Below are 13,462 nucleotides of genomic sequence, written 5' to 3' on the forward strand. Positions count from 1 at the left end.
ATCCATAAGGCGCATCTCTAAATTTTTAGAGACTGCTAAGCTGATTAAATATCTAAACGTAATAGCATCCATGACAGGAGAATACGTTTCTTCATAGTCAATTCCTGGCCTCTGAGAAAAACCTTGAGCTACAAGTCTTGCTTTATATCTTGTAACTTCCTTTTTCTCTTTTCGTTTTCTCACAAAAACCCATTTATATCCTACAGGTTTCATTGATTTTGGTGTAATGACAATAGGTCCAAAAACCTTTCGATTGTTTAGTGAGTTTAATTCAGCTTGCATAGCATCTTTCCATTTGTTCCAATCTTGTCGATTTTTACAATCATCTACAGATTTTGGTTCAGGGTCATCATTTTCTTCCATGATATCGCTTGCCACAGAATAAGAAAATATATCATCAATATTTTCCATTTCATCTTGATCCCACATTATATGTGATTTACCATAGTTTATTGACAATTATTTATTGGAATCATTTATTTCTTCCTGAGGAAATGTTATATCATTTATTCTTTCCTGAGGGAAGGTTTTGTCAATCATTCCTTCTTTAGGGTCAGTATCCTTCTCAGAACCCTTTCTTTTTCGAGGATTTTTATCCTTTGAACCGATTGGCCTTCCACGTTTTAAACTTTTTTGAGATTCATGAGGTGCATTATTATGGTTTTGCTTGCTTGGAATCTCAACTCGAGCTGGAGCATTAGCAGCTGGTATATGAGATTTAGTGACCCTGTTTATATCAGTAAATGCATTAGGTAACTGATTTGCAATTTCTTGTAGATGTATTATTTTTTGAACCTCTGTCTCACTTTGTTTTGATCTTGGGTCTAGGTGTAACAATGATGGCACACACCATGATATATCTCTTTCTTGCTTTTTCATTTCTCCCCCTAATGTCGGGAACATTGTCTCGTTAAAATGACAATCAGCAAAACGTGCTGTAAATACATCACCTGTTAAAGGTTCAAGGTATCTTATGATGGAAGATGTTTCATATCCAACATATATTCCCAACCTTCTTTGGGGACCCATTTTTTGTGCGTTGTGGTGGTGCAATAGGAACATACACAGCACAACCAAAAATTCTAAGATGAGAGATATTTGGCTCATTTCCAGAAACAAGTTGTGTGGGAGAGTATTTATGATTTGCACTTGGTCTCACGCGGATTAATGATCCAGCATGCATAATTGCATGACCCCAAATAGAAACAGGGAGTTTTGTCCTCATTATTAATGGTCTAGCTATTAGCTGTAGGCGTTTGATCAACGACTCGGCTAAGCTATTTTGTGTGTGTACATGAGCAACAGGGTGTTCTACAACAATCCCCACAGACATGCAATAATCATCAAAAGCATGTGATGTAAATTCTCCCGCATTATCAAGCCTTACTCTTTTAATGGTATAATCCGGAAAATGTGCACGTAATTTGATAATTTGAGCAAGAAATTTTGTAAAAGCAACATTACGAGTCGATAATAAAGAGATATTAGACCATCTGCTGGATGCGTCTATTAAGACCATGAAGTATCTAAATGGTCCACATGGTGGATGAATTGGTCCACATATGTCACCTTGAATTCTTTCAAGAAACATTGGTGTTTCTTTATCGACTTTTAATGGCGAAGGCCTTGTAATTAATTTTCCAAGAGAACAAGATGTACATTGAGGCATTTTATCTATTTTGTGGATCTATGTGTATTTTCAATGATCCTTTTCATCATTGTGGATCCTGGATGGCCTAATCTGTCATGCCATAAGTTTATGATACCAGAATCACAACAATTTTCTTTGACTGCCATATGTGCTTGAGGCACATTTATATATGTATAATGCAAACCAGAATGGAGCTTTGGCAATTTTTCCAATATTTGATCTTTGCTTATGATATGCAAATATTTTTCATTACTAATAGTCCTTGACTGAGTATCATATCCATTATGATATATGTTTCTGAAACTCAACAAATTTCTTGTTGATTTTGGGGAAAATAAAGCATTTTCTATTTTGAGCTTTGTACCATTTGGTAATGCTAAATTAGCTTTTCCCACTTCTTCTATCAAGTTTGTAGGACCTGATATTGTATTGATAATCCCTTTTGTTGGTTTCAGTTTATAAAAATATTTTTTAGATCTAAGTATAGTATGCGTGGCTCCACTATCCGCTATACATATATTGTTTGTGCATAATGTCAGTAGTTCATAGTCTAGTGTCTGTAATCGAGTCTGTAATGTTTAATTATGTTTTGTATGTTTAAGCGAAGTTACTGACAAGTTCGCTTAACAGGCGAACTTGTTAGTCAAGCGAAGTTATGGACAACTTCGCCTGAACATGCCAGGCGAAGTTGTCGTGTATAAATAGTCCTAGGTTACGGCTTGGTTTGTAATCGTGGTTTAAGTTCGTGTCAGTTGTTCAAGTTCATTGTAACGTGAGGACGAGAGTCTGTAACAGTGATATTACATCACGTGTTTGAGTTATAATATATAACGTGTGTTCGTTTCGTGTGTTCGTGTGATTCGTGTTCTATACTCGTAACGATCTACGCAGAGATTCCGCACCTGAGTAGACCGAGATATCTCGTGCGATCCGTCCAGGGAACCTACAATTGGTATCAGAGCATTTGCTCGATTGTGTGGTTCGTGATATTCACGCGGGTGTAGAAATCGTCCTATTTCGACTATTCGCGGGACGTGTTTTCTGTGTTTTTGAGTCAATCTTACCTCCTACTATCATATTCAAGCCTTTGCACCGTCAAAAACCTCGTAAAATCCAGATTTCAGATCTGCAAAAACGTCCGTGTTCATCAGGCGAAGTTGCCGTCAGGATACGTAGGGTTTCGGCGAAGATATAAGGGTAAGTGAAGTTATCCTCAACTTCGCCTACCTTCTCAAGTTCGCCTGACTCAGCGAAGTTCTCTACAACTCCGCCTACCTCCTAAGTTCGCTTACCTTAAGCGAAGTTAATCATCTGCGAAGTTCTTCAGCGAAGTTAATCAGCGGCGAAGTTAAGGCTTAAGCGAAGTTATCCGTAACTTCGCCTACAGTACTTTTCAGAAAATTTTTTGTTTTTTTTTTCGGGTTTCTTACTTTTCGGGAAAGATGTCGTCGATTAACATCTCTGAGTTAGTGAAGATGGAAGTTGAAGAAGGGTCAGCTACTAAGGCCCCAAGATTGCTGAAGGGAACCGATTTCGTTGCATGGAAGGATCGGTTCATACAATACGTCAAATACCAGGATGCGAAGATGTGGGTATGCATCCAGGATGGTTATATTCCACCAGTTATGGAGTATGAAGGTCGTGATCAAATCAAAAAATATAGCAAAATGGAAGAAGAAGAGAAAAAGATGTATGAGGCTGAGAGCAACATGCTGCTATTACTATGGCTCTTCCACAAGAGATCCTTCATACGTTTAGAAAGTACACGTCAGCAAGAGAGCTTTGGGAAGCTCTTGAGAACAGATTTGAAGGGAATGTAGGAATCCTTGCTTTAAAGATAAAATTGCTCAAAACCCAGTTCTCAGTCTTCAAGTATTTGAAGAATGAATCTTTAGATGATATTATCACTCGATATTACCATCTGATGACTGAATTGAGCAACTATTCAATTTCCTACCGAGAAGAAGAAATAGTTGAGAAGCTTCTAGATGCTCTCCCACCAAAATGGGAGATGTACACTGTGCTGATGAGGGAAGACAAATACTTTCCCACATATGATCTAGAAACGGCAGTCAACAAGCTCAGAACCTTTGAGCTTAACATGGTCAGAAAAGAGACACCTATGGATCAGGTTCAAGATCCAGGTATGTATGGAGCTAAAGTCAACACTAGCTCAGGATCGAAGACTGAATCTGCTGCCTACTACTCGAAGGGAGAGTCGGGCGCAAACTCATCACATGAGGGTCATGTGTCAGTCAACACAAATGGTGATGTTTGCTATGTAGCAGGTGGATCGAGTGGTTCTCAACCCCAGGTAAGCAAGAGTAGTTGCTCTCCAAGTATTCCCAGCAACAACTACTCCAAGATGCCTATGAGTGTCAAGTCTGCTGAAGAGCAGTTTGGTCTCTATGCTTCTTTTATTGCTTCTTATGAGAACTACATTCAAGGGAAGGTTGTTGATCCAGCTATGTTGGATGAAGACTATGACCAGATTGATGCTGATGATCTGGAGGAAATGGATCTGCAATGGCAGATGGCCATGATTGTAAGAAGAGTGAAGCGGTTTATGAGAAAGACCGGAAGAAAGTTTGTCGGTGGAAAGCCAGGGTTTGACAAGACAAAGGTGAGATGCTACAATTGTCAGCAAAACGGTCACTTTGCAAAGGAATGCAGGAATGAGCGTGTGGAACGAAGTCAGGGCAGGTCTCCACAGCAAAGTGGGGGTTCTAAAGATTATAGTGCAATGATGTCCAGAGAAGATGGTGAATACAACTGGAACCTACATTCTAAAGAAACTTTTGAGCAGGAAAATTTGGCGAAGGTTGAAACTGAAGAAAATGAGAAGGTTACCGTAGAAGAAAAAGCTCTTATGGCAGACGTTAATGACCAGCTCTCCGAGGTATGTTCTAAACCTACATGCTCTAAATGTGAAAACTTGTCTGAGCAATTAGCAACTATAACCGATCAGTATGTTAGGTTGGATGCTGAATTTAAAACCCTAAAAGAAGATCATCATTTTACAAAAGCAAGAGAAAATAGCTATAAAGTCAAAATAAAAGCTTGTGAAAAAGATGTTAAAAGTCTAAAAACAAAACTTGCTGAAAAAATTGAAGTGATTGATTTAAGCTATGAAGTTTTGGAGGAAAAAACCAAACTAATTGCTGATAGAGAAAAACAGATTGCTGATCACCAGGTAAAAGTGGTGGAACTGAATAGAAAACTAGAGCAGTTCAGAAATTCCTCTGCTATTCTTGATCACCTTGTTAGTGATCAAGGTTCCTCTGATAAGAGAGGAGGAATCGGTTATCATGAGGTTCCACCACCCTATAATCACAATTACACTTTTAACCCTAGTGTTCAGAAATCTGTTGACTTTGAGGTTGCTCAGACAGTACCAGTTAAAGTAACTTGTAAAGAACCAAATGTTAGTGGAGGCGAAACAAGTTCGCCTGGTTCAAGTGTTAAAATTTCTGATCCAAGTCCAGTCACATCAGATTCGGATAAGTCATCCGAGTCTGGCAAGGCAAAAGAGGAGGTGGTATTACCCAATGGTGGAGAGAAAGATAAGACGAATAAAAAGAGTACTCCACTAAACCCGTACGTCCCACCATATGTGAGACGAACGGGCGGTAATAAAGCCTCGACATCTAAAACACCGGTTGATAAAAAGGTTGAGCATAGGTGTTGTTTTAGGTGTAATCAATTAGGGCACCTAGTTGCAGATTGCCCTCTGAAGCAGCGATTCAGAGGTGTAAGGCCTACTAAAACTGAGAATAAGCCTAATAGTAATTATCATACTGTTAAAAATGAAAACCATTTAAAATTCAAAAATATGACTAATTCAGGTTTTCATAGAAACAAATCTCAGTTTTACACTGCTAATAACCTAACCACAAGCTATAATTCTTTCAATTCACAAAGGTTTGGTAGACCTCACAATCAATATTCAAGGAGGTATCCTAATAGGACTTACAGGAATTATCGAGATACTAACTTTGGAAAGCCAAAGTTTGGGATGTATAGATCCAAGACCAATTGGTCTTGGGTCCCTAAATTTTAATCTTTTGCTTTATTGTGCAGGAACAGTTGAACAGGGCTGCCAACAATCTTTGGGTTGTAGATAGCGGCTGTTCCCGGCACATGACGGGTAACAAATACTTGTTACACGATTTGAAACCTGTTCAAGGAAGGAGAGTGAGCTTTGCCGGTGAAAGTGGTGGCAAGATTACAAGAATGGGAACGGTGTCGAACGGAAGATGACATTGGAGAAAGTTAACTTTGTAGAAGAATTGAAGCACAATCTGCTGAGTGTGTCGCAGATCTGTGATAAGGAGTACACCGTTCATTTTACAAAGAATGAGGCGATTGTGTTGCAACCTGGTTTTCAGATACCAGAGGAGTGGATTGTGATGAAGGCTCCACGTGAAAGGAATACATATATTATGGATATGAGGTCGACTGAAATGGCCACGGAAGAATCATGCCTTATGACAAAAGCGAGCGAATCGGAGTCCGAATTGTGGCATAGGAGAATGGGGCACATTCATCTTCGGAAGATGAACAACATTGTCAAGAATGGACTTGTGCTGGGCGTTCCCTTGAAGAATTTCAATTTTGAAGATAAATGTATAGCGTGCAAGAAGGGAAAGCAGCACAAGAAATTCCATCACACCAAGAAGGTCAATTCTATTGTCAGTACTCTAGAGTTGCATCACATGGATCTCTTCGGTCCCGTGAATGCAAAAAGTCTAGGAGGTACTTCTTATTGCTTGGTGATCACTGATGACTACTCACGATATTCGTGGGTATATTTCCTGAAATCAAAAGACGAAACGGCTCAGATGGTGAAGAATTTGATTACCAAAGTTGAGAATGTTATGGATAAAAGGGTTAAGTTCATCAGGAGTGACAATGGAACGGAGTTCAAGAATTTTGAGATGGAGATCTTCTGCCTTCAGAAAGGGATTGAACACCAATACAGCGCTCTGTATACACCGCAACAGAATGGAGTGGCTGAAAGGAAGAACAGAACATTAATTGAAGGAGCCAAAACAATGCTGGCTGATTCGAAGCTTCCTGTGGTGTTTTGGGCTGAAGCTGTTGCAACAGCCTGTTATGTTCTGAATAGAGTCTTAACTGTTAAAAGACTTGGTAAAACGTGTTATGAGCTTATGCATGGGAGAAAGCCCAACTTGAGTTGTCTTGAACCATTCGGGTCCCCTTGTTCGATTTTAAAGACAAATTCTAAATTTGGTGAAGTAGCCGATGAAGGAATCTTAGTCGGTTATGTTGTTGGGACTCCCAACAGACGTGTCTTTAATACATCGACCAGCAAGGTTGAGGTGGTGTGTAACACCGATATCACAAGTTACCAACCGCCAAAACCAAGCAACGGACCTGCTGAGTTTTTCGACTATGTTAAACTTTTTAAGTCTTTTAACATACCGTATTTGGATATTGCTGAAGAAGAAGAGAGAGTTGCTACGAAGATGATCCTTGATGAGGAAGAAAACCTATTGCAAAGACAGCTGATTGATAAATGTCAACCTTCCTCATCAAATGCTGTCGATACCCCTGCTACCTCGACTGAAGAAGAATTTTTCAATCCATTTCACTCTCAGCATGAAACAACCATTGACGAGCTCTCTTCTAACTTGGAAGACAATTTGCATGTCGGTTCTGTTCCGACCACGAGAATTCATAAAGATCACCCTTAGGAGAATGTGATTGGTGATGTGTCCTCCGGTGTACAAACAAGACGTAGCTTGAATGAGCACACCTGTGTTTACACAAGCATCAAGGAGACAAGGATAATCAACGAATGCTTGTACACCTGCTTTATCAGCCAGATTGAACCGAAGAATTATCAAATGGCTCTCAAGGACAGCTCGTGGGTCGAAGCTATGCAAGAAGAGTTGGCTCAATTCAAGAAAATGGAAGTTTGGACTTTGGTTGAAAAACCGAAGCATGTGCATGCGATAGGCACAAAATGGGTGTTTAAGTGCAAGAGAGATGAGAAAGGGATTATCATAAGAAACAAGGCGAGGCTAGTCGTTAAAGGTTTTAATCAACAAGAGGGGATTGATTATAATGAAGTGTTCGCTCCTGTCGCAAGGTTGGAAGCCATTAGATTGTTTTTGGCGTTCGCTGCTTATAAGAAGATGAAGGTATTTCAGTTGGATATGAAGAGTGCGTTTCTGAATGGGAAAGTTGATGAGGTAGTGTATGTTGAGCAACCTCCGGGTTTTCCTGACCCAGACTTTCCTGATCACGTGTACAAGTTAAGCAAGGCATTGTATGGACTACATCAGGCACCTCGTGCCTGGTATTCAACTTTATCAGATTACTTGCTTGAAAATGGGTTTGAAAGAGGGAAGATAGATAGCACGTTGTTCTTCAAGAGAGATGGAAGCGACTTCCTGCTGGTGCAAGTCTACGTGGATGACATTATCTTTGCTGCATCAAGAGTCTCCATGTGTCAAGATTTTGAGGCCGTCATGAAAAAGAGGTTTGAAATGAGTGCTATGGGTGAAATAACTTTGTTTTTAGGATTGCAGGTTGATCAGAAGAAGGATGGGATGTTCATTCATCAGACCAAGTATGTCCATGATGTGCTCAAACGCTTCAAGATGGAGGACAACACTCCATTCGACACTCCAATCTGCGTCAATCACAAATTGGGTGCTGAGTCAGACGGTGATGCAGATGTGGACCCAACTCAATATCGGGCTATTATAGGTTCTTTAATGTACTTAACTGCTTCTAGGCATGATATAATGTTTGCTGTTTGTCTTTGTGCACGCTTTCAGGCAAACCCAAAAGAATCTCATCTGAAGGGTGTGAAGAGAATACTGAGGTATCTCAAGGGCAAACCGAAGCTGGGGTTGTGGTACCCGAGAGGAGGAGACTTGGAGCTAGTCGCTTACACAGATTCTGATTATGGAGGGTGCAATCAGAATCGGAAGTCAACAACTGGAGGATGTCAGTTTCTTGGTGGCAGATTGGTGTCGTGGCAATGCAAGAAACAGACTTCGGTCGCAATTTCAACCTGTGAAGTAGAATACATGGCAGCATCCAACTGCTGCTCCCAGGTTCTTTGGATTCAACAACAGTTGCGCGACTATGGTCTGAATTTCTTACTTACTCCTATTTGCATTGATAACACAGCTGCTATCTCAGTAACTAACAATCCCGTGAATCACAGTAAAACTAAACATATTGACATACGTCATCATTTTATACGGGATTGTGCTGAGAAGAAACTGATTGTGCTTGAAAAGGTGGATACGCTTGATAATTTCGCTGATCTTTTTACTAAAGCGTTTGACAAAACAAGATTTCAAAATCTTATCGAGCTGAATGGGATGATCAATCCCGAGTAACCATGCTTTTCATGTTATATTTAAAAAAAAAAAAAAAAAAAACAAACAAACGTCACTATCGCTTAAAAATATGTCGGTTGCCTCAGTTTGAAGGACTTGTCTTCGGATATGTTTTGGTCCTCATTTTCTACTTGTAGAATTGGAGGATAGCCATTAACCAGATGACTGAAAGTGACCGGGGCGGTTTATGATGAGTTTTCATTTTTTCGCTTAAAATTAGTCGATCATACTTAGTTAGAAGGACACATACTTGTATGTGGTCGGTCCAGCTGATCCATTGGATCTTCGGGATAGCCGTTTACCTGAAGACTTTGTTTTGGTCGGGGCGATTAATGTTAAAATTTTTTAGGGAAATGAAATTATTTTTCAAGTCTACTACTTCGTAAGAAGTTCGTTTGCTATGTTTAACAGAAAATTGATCCAACCTTGGAAAATGATAGATATACAGATTCTGTGTACTTAACTAGTGAAGTTATTAGGCTTAAAAGGCTTTAGGACAGTTATTGTATGTCATGGTAGCTTTTTATGGTGTGTAAAAGTAGATGTGATACAAACTAAATCTACTTGATTTTACGTGGAAACTCCTTACGAGTTTTGCATGTCTTCATATATATCTTTCTGAATGATAGGCAGAAAAGCGATTACCCAGTCATACACGAGCCCGTAAGTGTTCTGATTCCCGTGAAGATAGCGTTTAAAGAAACTGCAGTGATCCAGATTCGGGACTTGCAATTGTTTACTACTCTGAAGTCTATGTAAATGTTTATCATAAAAAAAAAAATGGATTATGAGTTATGAAAACATTCTAGAGCTGAAAATGTCAAGACTTCTCAATCATGGAGTAAGAAAGAGAACGGGAAGCAGATGAAGAGTACTTACAAACTTAATCAGACACTATGGGTCGAGGTCAATTCGGGGTGACTTGGGGAAAGCCAAATATGCTTTGAGAATAGATAGGGGGCATCATAATATCTGAGTTGTTGCCCACTTAAATTTTGAGGCATAATTGAACCTAACTCGTATCACAGAAACGATGAAAACCATCTTAAGTTATTTACCTGCTTACAACCTGTCTCTTTATGTCATAATACAGCTAAACACGGATCTATGTGACAGTCACGTAGTTAGTATAATTCCTGTTCGGATCTTTTCTAAAACGTAGTAGTCCCTATCGAGACTGAAATTTGATCCCTTATACTTTATTTTTTAAAAAGTTTCTTGTACTTAGGTAGTTTTATAATTTTGTATCTGGTTACTTGGACTTGATCGTGTTATTTAATTCTTAAAGGGAAGTTTTAAAAGTTAATTGCAAAATGTTCAAATTATAAGGGTTGATTTTGTAAATTTAGGCGATGTTGTTAAACAGGCGAACTTGTGAATAACTTCACCTAGGCGAAGTTAACCGTAACTTCGCCTGTACAAACTCTGCAGGGTTGTCGGTCACGATACCACCTGCGGTTACGTCCACAACTGCTTCTGATGTCCCGGTTACATTCGATATCCATGCTGAGTATACTCAAGACACATCTAACATGAGGTTTGATTTCGATGCAACCCTCTCAGACTCGGAGAGAATAGCTGCACTTGAGCGGGTCGTGGCTGAACAATCAAGGGTGAATCTTGTCCAGACCCAGGCTATTCAGCGCCTTGTTGCAGAGAATCAACTACAGTCGTCCCTCCTGATTGAACATGGGAGAATTATAGATGCTATGAAGGAGTTCTTGGCATCTCAGGGGGAGACAGGCTGTAAAGGCGACGAGTTAAGGACAAAGAAGAGGAATGACAGAGACGATGATCCCAATGCATCGAAAGATGCAGGTGGTGAGTTGCCAAGAACTACTCAAGCTCTTGGGACTTCCACAGCTCAGGGGGAGTCTGCAGGTGCAGTTGGTGGTGATGAGGCGGTGATGGAAGACGAGGATGAACAAGAGCTGCTAAGAGTTTACGATCTGATGCATTTGGTAAACTTATCGCAAGCTGATCTGAAGGTGCTTAATGAGAAGAAAATCTTTTATATTCCTGCTTGGAAGGACGAAGCGAGGAAGTATCAAAGAGTTGTGTCAGTTTGTGTTAGAGAAGGAGTGCATGCGTGAAGATACAAGATTGAAGATTACAAGACAAGTGCTTAAAGATCAAGATATGAAGCTACTGCCAAGGGGGAGTCTGTTGGTGCATAATGTCAGTAGTTCATAGTCTAGTGTCTGTAATCGAGTCTGTAATGTTTAATTATGTTTTGTATGTTTAAGCGAAGTTACTGACAAGTTCGCTTAACAGGCGAACTTGTTAGTCAAGCGAAGTTATGGACAACTTCGCCTGAACATGCCAGGCGAAGTTGTCGTGTATAAATAGTCCTAGGTTACGGCTTGGTTTGTAATCGTGGTTTAAGTTCGTGTCAGTTGTTCAAGTTCATTGTAACGTGAGGACGAGAGTCTGTAACAGTGATATTACATCACGTGTTTGAGTTATAATATATAACGTGTGTTCGTTTCGTGTGTTCGTGTGATTCGTGTTCTATACTCGTAACGATCTACGCAGGGATTCCGCACCTGAGTAGACCGAGATATCTCGTGCGATCCGTCCAGGGAACCTACATATATCTTCTTCATTTGTTTGATCTTGTGTTCCGGTGATTTTCATTTTAAATCTTGAAATATATTAAGAAAAAAAAATAAGTGTATAACGAAGACATATGATATTTTAATAAGAACTTTATTTAATTGAAACACAAGTTGTACATGAAAGAGGAACTACATAATTAAAGATAATGAGAACACACTTAATAATTGCATCTAATTATAGTAGTCAAGCAACTTTGTTTAAAAGTTCCACCCCAAAGTCTTCAACGCTCAGCTCAGCATTGATATTATTAAAGTTATCAACATGGTTCACTTCTTTCTCTTTTCCTTTTAGAGAGGCTTGGTACAGTTCACACAGATGTGGAGCTGTGCGACAAGCCTTTGCCCAGTGGTTTGTACTTCCACATCTAAAACATGAAGTGCCATTGTTTTCGGACCTACCAGCTTCATTCCATTTATATTGGTGGTTGGAATTGGTATTGTGTGAGACATGATAATTATTGGCTCTCTGGTTACGACCACGACCACGGCCACGACCACGACCGTAAGAGTTATTGTTCCATTTGAATGGATGCTTACGATCATTAAAATGCCTTTTGTCAAAATGACCACGTCCACGTCCACGGCCTCGTCCTCGACTTTGTTCCCATTTATGATCAGAATTTTTATGAGAACTTTTATGAGCAAAATGTGCTTCTGGTATTGCTAATGAACCCGTGGGACGAGATTGATGATTTTTCATCAATAATTCATTATTTTTCTCTGCTACAAGGAGTAATGCATTTAGATCAGAGTATCTCCTAAAATTCTGCAAACGATAATGTGTTTGCAAGTTTATATTTGATGCATGAAACGTGGAGAAAGTTTTCTCAAACTTTTCTTCCTCTGTTGCGGGATACCCACAAAATTCTAGTTTTGAACAAATTCGGTATAAAGCAGAGGTGTAATAATTTACCCTCTTAAAATCTTGGAACCTAAGACTGTTCCATTCATCTCTAGAAGTAGGAAGTAAAACTTCCCTTAGATGACCGAATCTGCTTTTCAAATCTTCCCATATCATATATGGGTTATCATAATTAAAATACTCATGCTGTAATAATTCATCAATATGTTTATGGATGAAAACATCAGCTCTTGCATTATCCTGGTCAGAGCAATCATTGTATTCTTGGATTGTGTCTAACACATCCATATATTTTAAATGTCTTTTGACATTTGCTGTCCAAGACATATAATTTTCTCCAGAAATGTTGAGTGCAGGAAATTCGAGTTTTGCTATATTTGACATTTTGTTGCTAAACATAATAGAGCAAATAATAAGATAAATATTAAAATCCATATATATCAATCAACAATGAGATAAAATACATTGGTAGAGCTATAAACATATAAAAGAAAAAGAAAATGCCGAAATCTTCAGATGGGAGATTAAAAATTAGAATGAGAAGTAGTATAAGCATTATAGTGACCAACAGTAAAACCGGGTGAATCATTTTGAGAATTTTATCTTGGATAAATTTAATAAGAAGAATGTTTGTTGTAAATGAAATGGGGTTAATGATTGGTTATTTATAGTGAAAATTTATAACCTTTTTACAACGGTTATATTACCGTTTTATAACGGTAACATTACCGTTTGTATGTGTGTGTGTATATTAATTATTTTAAAGTAAGATAATAAATAAGATATTAAATACAGTTTATTTTATAAAATATATAATTAGTATGCACAATAATAAGAATAGAATTGTTAGTGTAAATAAATCTAACTTCTAAATGAGATATTAGTGTGCATATATAAATAAAAGTTAGAATAGTTATCAAATTTTAATAACAATGTTTATACACATTAT

The sequence above is a fragment of the Bidens hawaiensis genome, unplaced genomic scaffold, assembly GCF_021521415.1.
Source record: "Bidens hawaiensis isolate Kalapana, Puna unplaced genomic scaffold, B.hawaiensis_p1.1 tig00011729_1, whole genome shotgun sequence".
Lineage (NCBI taxonomy): Eukaryota > Viridiplantae > Streptophyta > Magnoliopsida > Asterales > Asteraceae > Bidens > Bidens hawaiensis.